Consider the following 13106-nt stretch of genomic DNA (forward strand, 5'->3'; position numbering starts at 1 on the left):
ATTACCTGTTCCTGAAAAACTATGACACTGTCAAGAGGTTCAGTGTATGCTGTAAAATACATCTCACCTGAAAAGAAGGCAGCTGCAAACATCTATTATCAGAAATTTACTCCACCGCCAGTGCCGGAAGGACAAGACAGAGCTAAGGATTGAAGTTGTAAAAAGAAATGACACTGGAACTTACTTCTGTAAGATAGGTATTGAAATGCCTTTCATGAAAAAAGGCTGGGAAATGGAGCAACTATGATTGTTGAAGAGAAAATAAGCAAAGAGTAGACATTAATTGAATAACTCAGCTGCCACTCCATTTAAAATTTTTTTTAATCAGAAAGATTCTTCATTTTCCCTACCCTAGTATTATAGAGCTGTTTTTCTAAAAATGGAAAGAAAACAATAATATCCTGGTATTATACTGAACCATGATGTTGCCCACATCTGGAGTTCTAGGTCAACTTTGACCAAAGCCCTTTTAAGAAAAATCTAGCAAGAAGTTGAATTGGGGAGACAATGGGGGAAGTTGCTGCATATTAGTTCAGCATTTGGTATGATGAGGAATTTGCAGCTAAATATTTTAGACCAAAGGTGAAAATTGTTGTAACTTAGATCAAGTGCTAGTACAGTCCCCACTGTTGCCACATGTACTAATATAGGGATGCAATAATAGGAATTAAGATTGAGAGTTTTCAAAAGAACCTAAGAAAATTAATCATGCAATTCCAACTGAAATTCAGTGGGATGTAGGTGCCTAACTTCCTAGGATCCTTTGCAAATCCCAGCCTAAATCTATATATGAATAGAAAACATACAATATAAAGAGCATCTGTTTCACAACAGATTTTTTTCATAATAGTTTTTTTACTCAAAATATATATCAAGTATCAGGCAGCAAGACATGACAACTTTTTTTTTAGTATTATGCTTCAAATAAGTAATTTGTAGGAATGTTACAGAACACTGAATCAAGGAACATGTATATATCTAGGATGATTCTAGCCATCTGTCCTTTCCTGCTTTTATGGAGCTTTGTTTTATTTGTGGTACATAAAATAACAGAAGCCCTACAGCGGTAAGTGTCACTGCATATATATAAGTATGGTTAGCAGGGAAACCACAAAATGCAACTGTTCCAATCTGAGCTGGACTATCCCCAAATCACAGATTGTTAGCCTTTGCCTTGTGTACCCTACAAAAACTACCCTGGCAGGCACCGGAACAGATGCTGAACGTGGTTTAGTTGCAAGCATAGACAAGAACATAAGAATAGCCATATCGGGTCAGACCAATGGTCTATCAAACCCAGTATCCTGTCATCTGACAGTAGCTGATGCCAGATGCTTCAACAGGAGTGAACAGACTAGGGCAATTTATTGAGCGATCCATCCTCTGTCATCCAGTCCCAGTTTCTAGCAGTCAGAGGTTTAGGGACACCCAGATCATGGGGTTTTCTAATATATCTTTTTTGCGATGGGGCGAGCAGAACTGCATGCATGGACTTATGTAGAGGCATTATGTTATTTTCTCTCTTATTACCTGTCCCTCTCCTAATGGTCCCTAACGTTCCATTCGCTTTTTGAACTGCCGCTGCACATTGAGTGGGTGTTTTCAGAGAGCTATCCACAGTGACTCCAAGATCTTTCTTGAGTGAGCCTTCAAGTCGCTGAGTGGTAACAGCTGATTTAAACCCCATCATTTTACATGTGTAGTTGGGATTATGTTTTTACAGATGAACTATGTTCAGCACCATTTCAAGTAAATGTGGTTTAGGTTTTAATCACAGTTACTAAACAGTTCTGGACATGGTTTACCTTCATCCACCGTTGCAGCTCAACTACACCAAACTGGTCCAGCCGTACCTATTACTGACACCATTTGTCAGCACTGGTTCGTTTTTGTTGTGTAGACAAGCCCTTAGTGAGCCCTCTCTGCAACTGAACCACAGAGAGGCATTCCAGGATGAGATTTATGTGACCAACAACAAGGTCCTCTGTTTTTTTGGGTTTTTTTGGTGACTGTCATGAGTAATCTGCATGAAGAGTTGTGAGATGCCCACTGACAGCCAAAATATGGGCATAAATTAATATTCTTTGATTCTCTTTTGGAGACAGAAAATGGACCATAATGTATACTAACATACATTTGTTTCTACTCTCCAAAGTCACTGGCTGTAGTTTCCCATGTAAATTAACTAAATTCAGTACCCAACTTAATTTGGTCTAATAAATGTAAGCATCTGACTTAGCCCAGAGGCTTAACACCCTCTCAACCAAGGTGTACACCGGTATTTCACAAGTGCTTTTCCCACCATTAGTTTTCCACCAGTGTAGCTCCATCAGTGGTAGCAATAGTGGAGTTGATGGTGTGGACAGAGTGCAGAGCACCTGAAAAGGGATAGATAACGTGGTGGTAAAAATGCCTGTGCTTTGTTTATACCCGTCCTCCACCATTGCCATTGTCAATGGAGCTGCACTGGTGCAGTATGATGACATTGAAATGTGTACTAGATAAAGTAATGGGAATGTTTAGTGTCAGCCATGGTCTACACTTACCAGGCGATTCGGCGGCAGTTGACGGGAGTTACACAAGCTATGCAGGGTAGTTTGCATAACTCCCATCGACTGCTGTGCTTCCCTTCTGCACGGCATCTTCACTGCACTGCGCTATGCAGCTTCACGCAGTGCTATGCCACTTGAGGGGGTGGTTTTACTGCATTGACTTCTGGATCAACTGAGCGGGTCTTCGCTGACCACTCAATCTATCCAGATAGGTTGATTTGACGGCGGCGACTTTGCCACCATCAGTGTAGACATACCCTCAGACATAGGTATGTTCATCTCATCCTCAGATTCAGACATAATTCTTTAGAAAAAACAGATGCATCCGGTTACTGAAATGGATAAAGTGTTCAATGAGAGGGATGAAGTAACTGAGAAAAACTCATCGTCATTAAGTGCTTCCAAATGAGTGACAGTCTGACTTCAATATGGGACACTTACAGGCATGGAAGCTCAGCATTGTATTCATACTCTAGGAAGAAAACAAGTGGCTCCTAGTGTTCATTATTAAGGGGCAAGCAGTTAGGCTTAATTTACAAGAAGAAATGTTCAGCAATTCAGACAAATTGGGTGAGGTTTTGAAAAAGAAGAATTTGTCCCTGTAATTCAAGAGATGTGTTTAAAATAAAGTTGTTTTGGTTTCAGATGTTATGAACTCACCACAGAAGAGGGAACAGGAAGTTAAGCTGCAAATCCGACTCATTTGCTCTCACTCATTGCCTTACTGACTTTCAGTTGAGAAGCACTGATGATAATCCTGAGTGATGATCACAGTTACCCTGAAACTTATCCTTTTGACAAAGTGCTTGGGCTGCATGGGTAAGTCCTTTGGAGTTTTTTGGTGCAGTTTGAACAATCTGTAATTCTCTAAAACTAATAACAAAAATCATCTTGGTTTTAAAAACCAAAAAGCTAATGCCCAAAATATGTATAGATCAATTAAAACATATGTAGCTGCTGTATAAGCCCCCCAGATAGATTTTGTGTGTGTACATGCACTGGAGAGACTATTACTCAGGTTTTCACCATGCAGAAAGCAAAATGATTGTTTGTGCTGAATCCAAGCTACCATTGGCATACTACCATGGAATTCGAAGAAGTTGCTCAAAGAGTATTTGCACAAAAATGTTTGTCCTAGAGGAAATATAAAGATTAAAAAATTACATTTTACTAATTCCAAAATGGTGTCACCAGGTTAATACTTAGGAATTTCCTTCGTTTAAGAATTAGACCTAACTCTTAGCCTATGGGCTAAGTGAGATGGAACTACACTAGTGGAAAACTAATGGTGGGAAAAGCCCTTGTGAAATAATGGCGTAGACCTTGGTTGAGGGGGTGTTAAGCCTATGGGCTAAATGAGATGCTTAAATTTATTAAGCCAAATTACGTACAATGTTTGAGTTATTGAATTAGACCTTCCAAGTTCTTCACTGAGATTAACTCTCAGTGTAAAATTTTAAAATATTTTGGAAACTTTCTTCCAGAACAAGTAGTTACTGAAATACAGTACAGTTTAGTTTTTGTATCATAGCTTTCATAAAACCTGTATTAGAAAAGGTTGAATGGTGTTAAATATTATAGTTATAGCACCAAATGGTAAAGCAGAAGAAGAGAGAAATTAAGCTATTTAGACAAGGGAAAAAAGATACTTTCAGATGTGTTTTTTAACCAAGAGAAAGGAGACGCAGAGTAAGGCAAAGAGAGGCAGGGAACCTGTCCTATACAAGAACAAAGATGATATAAAAAAAAAAACCTAAAATGAATTAGCTCCAAACCCTTGAAATTAATATAATATAATACTATGCCATCTTAGCAACCGATAATCTTATTATTTAAATACTCTTCCCTTCCTTTCCCCCTTTTTCTCTGATGTTTATTCACCTCTATGGTCTATCTGACTCGTTTTGTATTTCACTTCTAACGTCTTTCAGGAGGATACCATATTTTTACTCAGCATTTAAAGTGCCATGCAAACTAATGGTACAGTGCACAAATTTTAAATAATAATAAAGGCAAGAGCTGCTTTTTCTGAAAGAGAATATATTGTAAAGTAGGAAGAAAAATAATCAATGATTTTTTGTGAGGGTGTGCTCTTAAATTTAATACAATTTCAAGTGCAAATTTTGGGGCTGCTGCTACTGTATCAAAAATGGGAATGTTGCCATTGACTTCAGTAGGACTGGGGGACCCCTCATGGTAGGGCTATAAATGATCAACTAAATGGCTCACGTGAGCCTCATTGTGAAAAGAAAGCAGGAGAAAGATTTCTTCTAACTTCTCTAGGTGGGAGGAAAGTATTATCAGTTCAAAAGAAGAAGAAAAACCAGGTTGACACTTTCAAAAGGGATTACACAGCTCTGATAAAACTTGACCAAGGTCTTTAAGATCATGAGAAATATAGAGCCAAATCCTAGTGTTCTCACTTGGGATTTGGCTCCACAATGTTTACTGGGCCTAAGAAATCAATGAAAATTGAGCATGAATCTTGGGAGATACGGTCCATTAGAGGCACTTCTTCCTTTTCACAAATTCATAAGGGCAAGAGACAAAAATCAGTATGTCTTCATATAGTATGTGGGACTGCACAGAAAGTTAGAGAATCAATTACAGTAGTTTAATTTTAAAAGGATTGGTAATTTAATAACCAATAACAACATTTTAATGATGATAAAAGAGGGTAATCTAATGTTAGAACATAAAGCGCTTTCAATTCAGGATTAAGAAAATATTTTCCTCCAGTGTACACCATTGCATAGTTTTCTGTATCGTCACATACATGAAAAGTGATCAAAATAAAATAGAAAAGTGGGTAATAGTCATGGGGAGTTTATCTTCCTCTGATACATCAGGGATGGGTCTTATCTGGAGGCAGAATACGAGACCTACGGTGTGGTCTGGGAAGGCAACTCTTTTGTTCACTAAACTAATGAGGAAAATATCACAATTTAAACGTCTCCTGCAGGGACAGGCCAAACTCAAAAGGAAAATTCAACAAAGTATTAGAAAAATAGCATTGTTTTATTACCCATTCAAAGTTGCAAAGAGCAATAACTCCAACAGAGCGACCAAAATTGTAGTGTGTTTTTCTTTAATTTGTATCCACTCACCGATGTCTTTTTATTTAAAATCAATGAAAAACTGGTTGGGTATCTGTCTGTCTGTCTCACATTATATACCTCAACACACAAAATATTTGCAGTTTTATGGTTATATTTAAACACAACAGTCAGTACATTCAGTTCTGACACCTGCAGCAATGGTAACTTTGCACAGTGATACTTTATCTGCACAGATATGTTACAGCAAAAAATTAACAACGTGTGGATTAATACAAAATATTGCATATAATATGTACAGTTGGCCTAATTACAGTTGATTTAAGAGGCATAACTTTGACAAACTTGATCTTTGTGCATCTAAATACTCAGTTATAATGATGAATTATGGGGGGAGGAAAAAGAATGGACCCCTTTCCCTGCAGAACTAAGAATGTGTTTCTGTTAACACAGAGGGCACTTACTTAGACATGAATGTATATGTATTCTGCCCAATATGCAGTACAGTGATAACACATGCTTTTGTGTGGGTACAATGTATGCAATTGTTTTCTGAGAATTTATCCTACTGGGAATGCTGATTAGCAATGACATACGAGAATCAAAATATCATATAGCTGACATTAAAAATACAGGAAATTTGCCTGCGTAAGGAGTGTAGAATCAGTATGAATTTCAGGTAAACTCATAGAGTTAAGTAGTAGTTGTTGGCAGATTTCTTTTATCCCATGCAACAATTCATACTAGTGATGCTGTGTGTGCCAGGTAACATGAGTCCACGTCCAGATCTTAATGCATAGCTGAGCATATCACAACACACAGCATCAGAGAGGACACCCTATTTTGCAGTCTCCACAAACAAGCCAAGGATTGTACTGGCATGGAGACTGAACCACCTTGTCAACCCAAAGGTCAAGTGGCCACACTACAATTTTTTAACCAATTTTGTAACCAGTTACTGGCAGAAGTGGCTTTAAACATGTCATCCATGCACCAAGTGATTAAAACTTGGTTACTAACAGTGGCTGCTAGCAGTGTTTCATCCCAGTCCTGCCAAAGCCAAGCTGGTACATGGCTTTCTCCCAGCATGCATTTGCAGCGTAGATAGGTCCCCCTGTAACTGTGCCACTTGTTAGATTGGGTAAGCCAGACTTCTGTCCGCCCAATTCTCTATGCAGCAAGAGATCCCACAGTGTGTTATTTCAGACGATGCTGGTGTTGCTCTGTGTGTGTGACCTTAAGATACTCTATTGCCTACCTACTACTATGGCTTAGCTGCCCGGGTTTTCTCAAAATGCAATGACGCAAATGCGGTTAGGCAATGTGTTATCTGTGTTGTGCAAAATTAAGCACTCGGGACTTTTTCATGGGGAAAAGGCAGTATGCCGCATTTATGGACAAAAACTAAAGTAATAACTAACTTAAACCTACACACACATACGCGCGCGCGCCCAAACGCACCAGAAAGCGTTCTATAGTTATATATAGCTACCAGTCCTGATACTGGCTTGAGATCGTAGCTTGGGTCCGTTGCTGGAGTTCGTGGCTCGTGGCAGCTACCTGGCCAGGGAAGCTGGGCACGAGGAGAGCAGGGTCTTTGTCGGGCGCGCACCGACGCTCTTCTTTAGATGTTGTGTAGAATGCTATTTTCCCCAAAGCCTTGAAATCTCACCCACTTTTCTATAGGTTTTTCAGTTCTGCTGTGTTACGTCGCTTCTCTGTGACCGTTGACTGCTGGTACAATAGCAGACGTGACTTTCAGCTTGTTCTTTGATGTCTTTCATTAAGTTTGTTCTTTTTGTTTTCTGGGGTGGATTCTTCTTTGCTTTTTAGGGATGTGTTCACACTCTTCAGCCTAGGGTGGACTTCACACTTCATCAGGACAAGCTGGCAGTTTGGGTCTGACTCATATGCACATACATCTTCCATTCACACCTTGTTCAGATAACTCTCTTATTCATCTAAAGGTTTACCTCCATTCATACCTTGTTCAGATAACTCTCTTATTCATCTAAAGGTTTACCTCCATTCATACCTTGTTCAGATAACTCTCTTATTCATCTAAAGGTTTAGAAAGGGTTTGACACAAGATGGAGTACATAGGATCAAAATGGGGTTTTTACATTCACAATATGGAGTATGACTGAGAGAAGTTCAAAAGTTACAGACAAAATTGTGAGATGGTGATTATACATAACCATATAGAGGCTGACATAAATAAGGGTATGAATGAGCTGACACAAATAAGGTATGAATTAATCTACACTATGAATTAATCTACAGAGTTACAATTACAATTTTATTCCTACATCTGTGGATGTGCAATATTGTGAATCAGGAGACAGGGGGAGGCAGTGGTACTCATCCAAGTTCTGCTCCCATGAGCTGCCACTCACAGAAGTTTGTGTAGATGTACAAATATGATCATGGAAGCTCTCTGAGTTCCTTGGGCCCCCTCCAGGAGGGCCATATACAACTAGGCTCTGCTAGGATCTCATCCTTGACTTTCCCGCAGTGAAGCTTATATGACCCACTGGGCTTCTTGAGCTTTGCTCCTCTTTGGGTGCTTCTGATATCACACTCATTTCTTAGAAGCTTCTTGAGTTTGATTTCTTTCTGTTTGGGAAGGTGGGGCAAAGTGGTGGTATTCTCCTAAGATTACTCTTTCATGATGCCAGAATGAGTAATCCTTCACTATAGATTGTGCACATCTTCATAATATTTTCTTTCCTCACCTTTTTTTTTTTTTTGCATCCTTTGATAAGCAGTCAACACTTCAAACACTTCAAAGGAAAACTTTGTTATCATTGAGCATCTCAGTTCAGCTAAATGGATAATTTCATACCGCACAGAGCTGTTGTTTAAGGTTCTGCAAACTCAGCAGCTGTCACTGTGTAATGAGATGGTGTGGCCTCCCTTTGAGCCAGAGGAGGAGGCGCAAACCTCACTACCCAAGTGGGCGGAGCCAGACCAACCTTGCCCCTCCCACCAGAAGTGGCTGGGCAGAACAAAAAGTATAAAAGGCAGGGCCTCCTGCTCAGTTGTGGCCGAGACAGTGAGGGAGATGGACGCATCTGGCTCAATCCAGGCCCCTGCCTTTGCAGATGGGCCTGGAGACTCCCTGCCCACAGGGGAGTCTGGGCCTGCATGGAACCCTCAGGACTGTCACTGGCCACCTACCCCAGGTTAACTGAGGGTGCTCCATGGACTCAGGCTGCTGTCTTTGCTGATGAGCTCTGAGACGCCCTGCCTGCCGGGGAGCCAGGGCTATAGACTGTTCCCTTGCCCGATCCTGCCTGAGGGCTGGTGCTATAGACTGCTCATTTGTCCACCCTGCTTGGGGCCTGGGCTATAGACCGATGCTTGGCTCTGCTCCTGCCTAAGGGCCCAGAGTCCATAAATTGTGTACTTTCCCTGCTCTGCCTGATTGCCAGGGGCTCTAGACAGTGCACTCACTCTGCCCTGCCTGAGGCAATAAACTACGTAGTTGCTCTGTCCTGCCTGAGGGCCGGAGCTCCCCTAATGGCTTGATGGCTAAGTTCCCCCTTGTCAAGAGATGGTGACATAGTGAGGTGGTGTGGCCTCCCTGCAACCCGTGGGGGAGGGATGACTGACACCTGACTACATACTGCATCAATCACTCTTGGTTCATGTTTTTGAGACAGTCTCAGCAGCCATAACAGCTGGAGACTTTTAAATGTAAGCTTAGATTCTGGAGAACAAGAAGGCAACATGAAAGAGATACTGGTATACTACAGCAACACACAGCCATTGAATCTGAGCTCTGAGTGTGATGGCAGAAAAGCTCCTCTGCAGATACAAAATGAATTGTTACTTGTTACTAGTTAAGGTGACTGTGCCTCCAACTCCTTACAGAATCACAGCTATAGTTGTAGTGTGGATGGCCTCTGAGGAACTCCAGGGGATGACTGAAGTACATTGTTCCTAGAGGATGAGGAAGTTTACCGTGCTGCTGTCCATGCTGTGCCCCTGCTGTACATAGAGGATTCCAGGGCTCAGTATCTTTCACTAAATTCTCTTTTAGAAAAAAAACAGGAAAAAAAAATTTAAATATGAATTAAATATCTGGAGCTAAATTCTTGGTTCAGTCTGGATAAAAAAGTGTGAGTGCTGGCTCACAGTATCTAAACTGCTTGAAACTTAACAAAGAAAGAAAGAAAATCACTCAACTTTTCTCATAAAAGATTGTTTTCTAATTTAATGAACATACAACAAAATACATATTCACTGAAAGAGCAGGCTGGACAAAGCCTGGAGAAAGAATTTCACATGAGATACCCAAACAGCAATGGAAGTAAACTTCAAAGGGACAGTTAGTTTCAATATGATCAAATGTGAGTCTTCTTGGGGTGCCCAGGACTGTGAACCAGCTTGTTATCCCCCTGCCTCAGCAAGAGGGAGATGTGCTGGTGCTTAAATGGCTGTCAGCTCCCTGACACCACCAGTCTGTTAGTCACCCAACCAATTTCCTCAGGGCTCTGCCAGCCCTTACTTGGCCTTGCAAGTTAACAATGGATGCACCTCAACCCCTCTGAAAGCAGCCCTGTCGTATCCAGCCCCTGTAACTAGCACATTCAGAAATTACCAGGTAAGTGGTCCCCAAAAGAACACATCAGTCTCTTTGGTTCAACAGAAGTCAGCTCCAATATAACATCACAAAACTGAGATATAGTTATAGTGAAAACAATCATAAATGTATTATGAAAAGCTGAGATTTAAGAGATAGTAAGAATAACAAATATTGTTAACCATTTGTTTCTAAAACAAAAAGTATAACACCCTTCTTAGAGTCTAAGCTTAACTTCTACATGCTAAAACCCTTGTCTAAAGTATTTCTCACCTAAAGCAATCTCCCAGAGTCATCAGCTAGCATGGCTGGAAGCCACCTTGCATGAATGCAAAAGGCACTGTCCTTTTTGCTTCCTCAGCAAAGGGTAAAGATGTGTTCTTTTACCTTCTTCTGATATCCCTAAAGCTCATTGGTTTGTCCCCAGAGTCAGGCTGACACCCCTTCCCCCCGCCCCCGGTGATTTATTCCCTGGGGTGCTGGCCCCACCTGGCCTTCACATCCGCATCATGTTGTCATATACAAATGGACTTCCGCTGTGTTGGCTTGCATTGCTTACTTGGCATGTAAACCAAGGCAGACAGGTGAGATATCTCCTTGTCTGGCAAAACCTGTTTGTCAGCCCTACCTGGGACACAAACATATCTTCATTACATATTCGCAACTCCTTAAATATCATCCATGCATACATCTTGCAACAATTATGACGATCAGTAGGATGTAAGTTTTCATTAGCTACCTCCCTTGGCCCTCTTTGGCTAACGATTATGACAGCAATATGTTGGGTGTAGTGAGTTTGTCAGGCCCGTCAGGGGTTACTGTAACAGAAGAGCAAATCCTTGGCTAGTTGGCACTGAGGTGTTCTGAGGGTCACACTAAGATGTTTATAATTATTCAGGGGAAAACAGAAATAACTAACTTTTAAAAAGTGAGGGTGTTGTCATAAAATAGGCTCAATAATGCCATAAAGTATTAATATAATTATTGTGCTGTTTTAATATCAGCTTATTCCTGCTCTAAATTTAAAGTTATTTGGTTTTCATCAATAGCAAATGGTACCAATGAATTAACAGTCAGTCAGACGCCATCGGAAATTAGGGTATCCACTGGAATGTCAGCTGAAATTGCCTGTTCCTGGAAAAATGAGGACACAATCGAGAGGCTTAGAGTAACCTGGAAAATACAACATCTCAGCTGTAAAGAGGGCACCAGCAAAGACCTATTATCAGAACTTCACTATGCAGCCAATGCCACATATAAGAATAAGACGGTGCTAAGGATTGAAGTTGTGAAAAGAAATGACACTGGAATTTACTTCTGTGAGCTAACTACTGAAATACCTTTCATGAAAAAAGGGCTGGGAAATGGAACTACTCTGATAGTTGAAGAGAGAGGTAAACAACCAGTAGACATTAACTGTTCTATAGAAATGCTACTTCTTTCTCTCCCAGAAGATTTTTTTAGTCAGAAATATGTTACTTACCTTTTCCCCCCTCCCTTAAGGATTATAGAACTAATGATCTGAGCGAAAGACAGGACATTAGGCGCACTTATGGCCTTATTCTGGCTCTGACACTAACTCCTTCTGTAGCCTTGGGCAATTCACTTAACCTCTCTGCCTTAGCTTCCTCGTCTGTAAAATGCTAATTTACCGACATCACATGATTGCTGAGAGGATTCATTAGATTATTATTTATAGCATCCTTATGTCTGCTGGGTGCTTCACAGAAGACAGAAAAACACAGTGAGGCCTGGAAGAGCTTACAGTCTATCATTTAGATGTGAGGCAGGACGACAAACATCAGGGAGAGGAATGGAGTGAGGAAGAACAATGGTTACATCAATATAGTCGCACAGTTACTCAATGTAGTCCTGTGCTCACCCCTTTGATAGTATTTTTTATAATTTATTATGGTTTATTATTATTTATAAAAACAAGCAATATTAGGAAATACAACAGTGGGCATTTTTGATTCACTTATGGGAAGCACTGAATGCTCAGAATGTGATTTAAATATGATAAAAATGCTATACACATGCAGTGTATTTTATTGTATAACTGTAAAATATTAGTCACTTTTATTTAAGGCCCCAAACCTGCAAACACTTCAACATGGGTGTAGCTATGTTTCTGTGAGTAGTCCTGTTGATGGCAATGGGATTACTCACGTGAGCAAAATCACACACATGCTTAAGTGTTTGTGGGATCAATATTTACTAGCTTTGGACCTAGCCATTAGGACAATAGGACACACATACATCTAAAAACCTAACATGGTCTTATATATTGTGCTTTAAGATAACTTGATTTGAAATGTTTCATTGCAGAAGCTGGATCAATGGAAAACTATCATTTTATGGCAATTCTAGCCATCTTTCCTTTTCTAATATCAGGAGGCCTTTTATATCTCTGTTACAAAAAGCAGCAGAACTCAAAAAACTCTGGTAAGTGGCACTGCATTTTTATACATATTCCCTAACATCAAAATGCTGATCTCAGGGTATGCGTGCAGTGAGCCTCCCAGTCCGGATGGACAGACTTGGGATCTCGGTGCTTGCGCTAACATGTTCAAAATAGCCATGTGAACATTGTGGCTCAGGCTGCAGCTTGGGCTCTGAAGCCTAGGAAGGGGGGTAGCTTTCAGAGCCCAAGCTCCAACTAGAACCACAACTTCAAAGTGCTGTCTACACAGCCATTTTTACAGCCCTAGTGCGGGCCCCACAAACCCAAGCCCATCAAGCAAGCTGGGAGGCTCGTTGCCATGGGTTGTGCGGACATACCCTTTTGCAGTCTAGTAAATATCCACAAAGCTACTGGTCAGAGTGGTCACAAGCTCTCCCCTTTTAATGGTGGATAAATATTTTTAGTTTTAAAAAAATTCACAACAGCACATTCTCCCATATTCCTGA

This window comes from Emydura macquarii, unplaced genomic scaffold (assembly GCF_026122565.2).
Source record: "Emydura macquarii macquarii isolate MOO-44397 ecotype Brisbane River unplaced genomic scaffold, CSIRO-AGI_Emac_v2 contig_1768, whole genome shotgun sequence".
NCBI lineage: Eukaryota > Metazoa > Chordata > Testudines > Chelidae > Emydura > Emydura macquarii.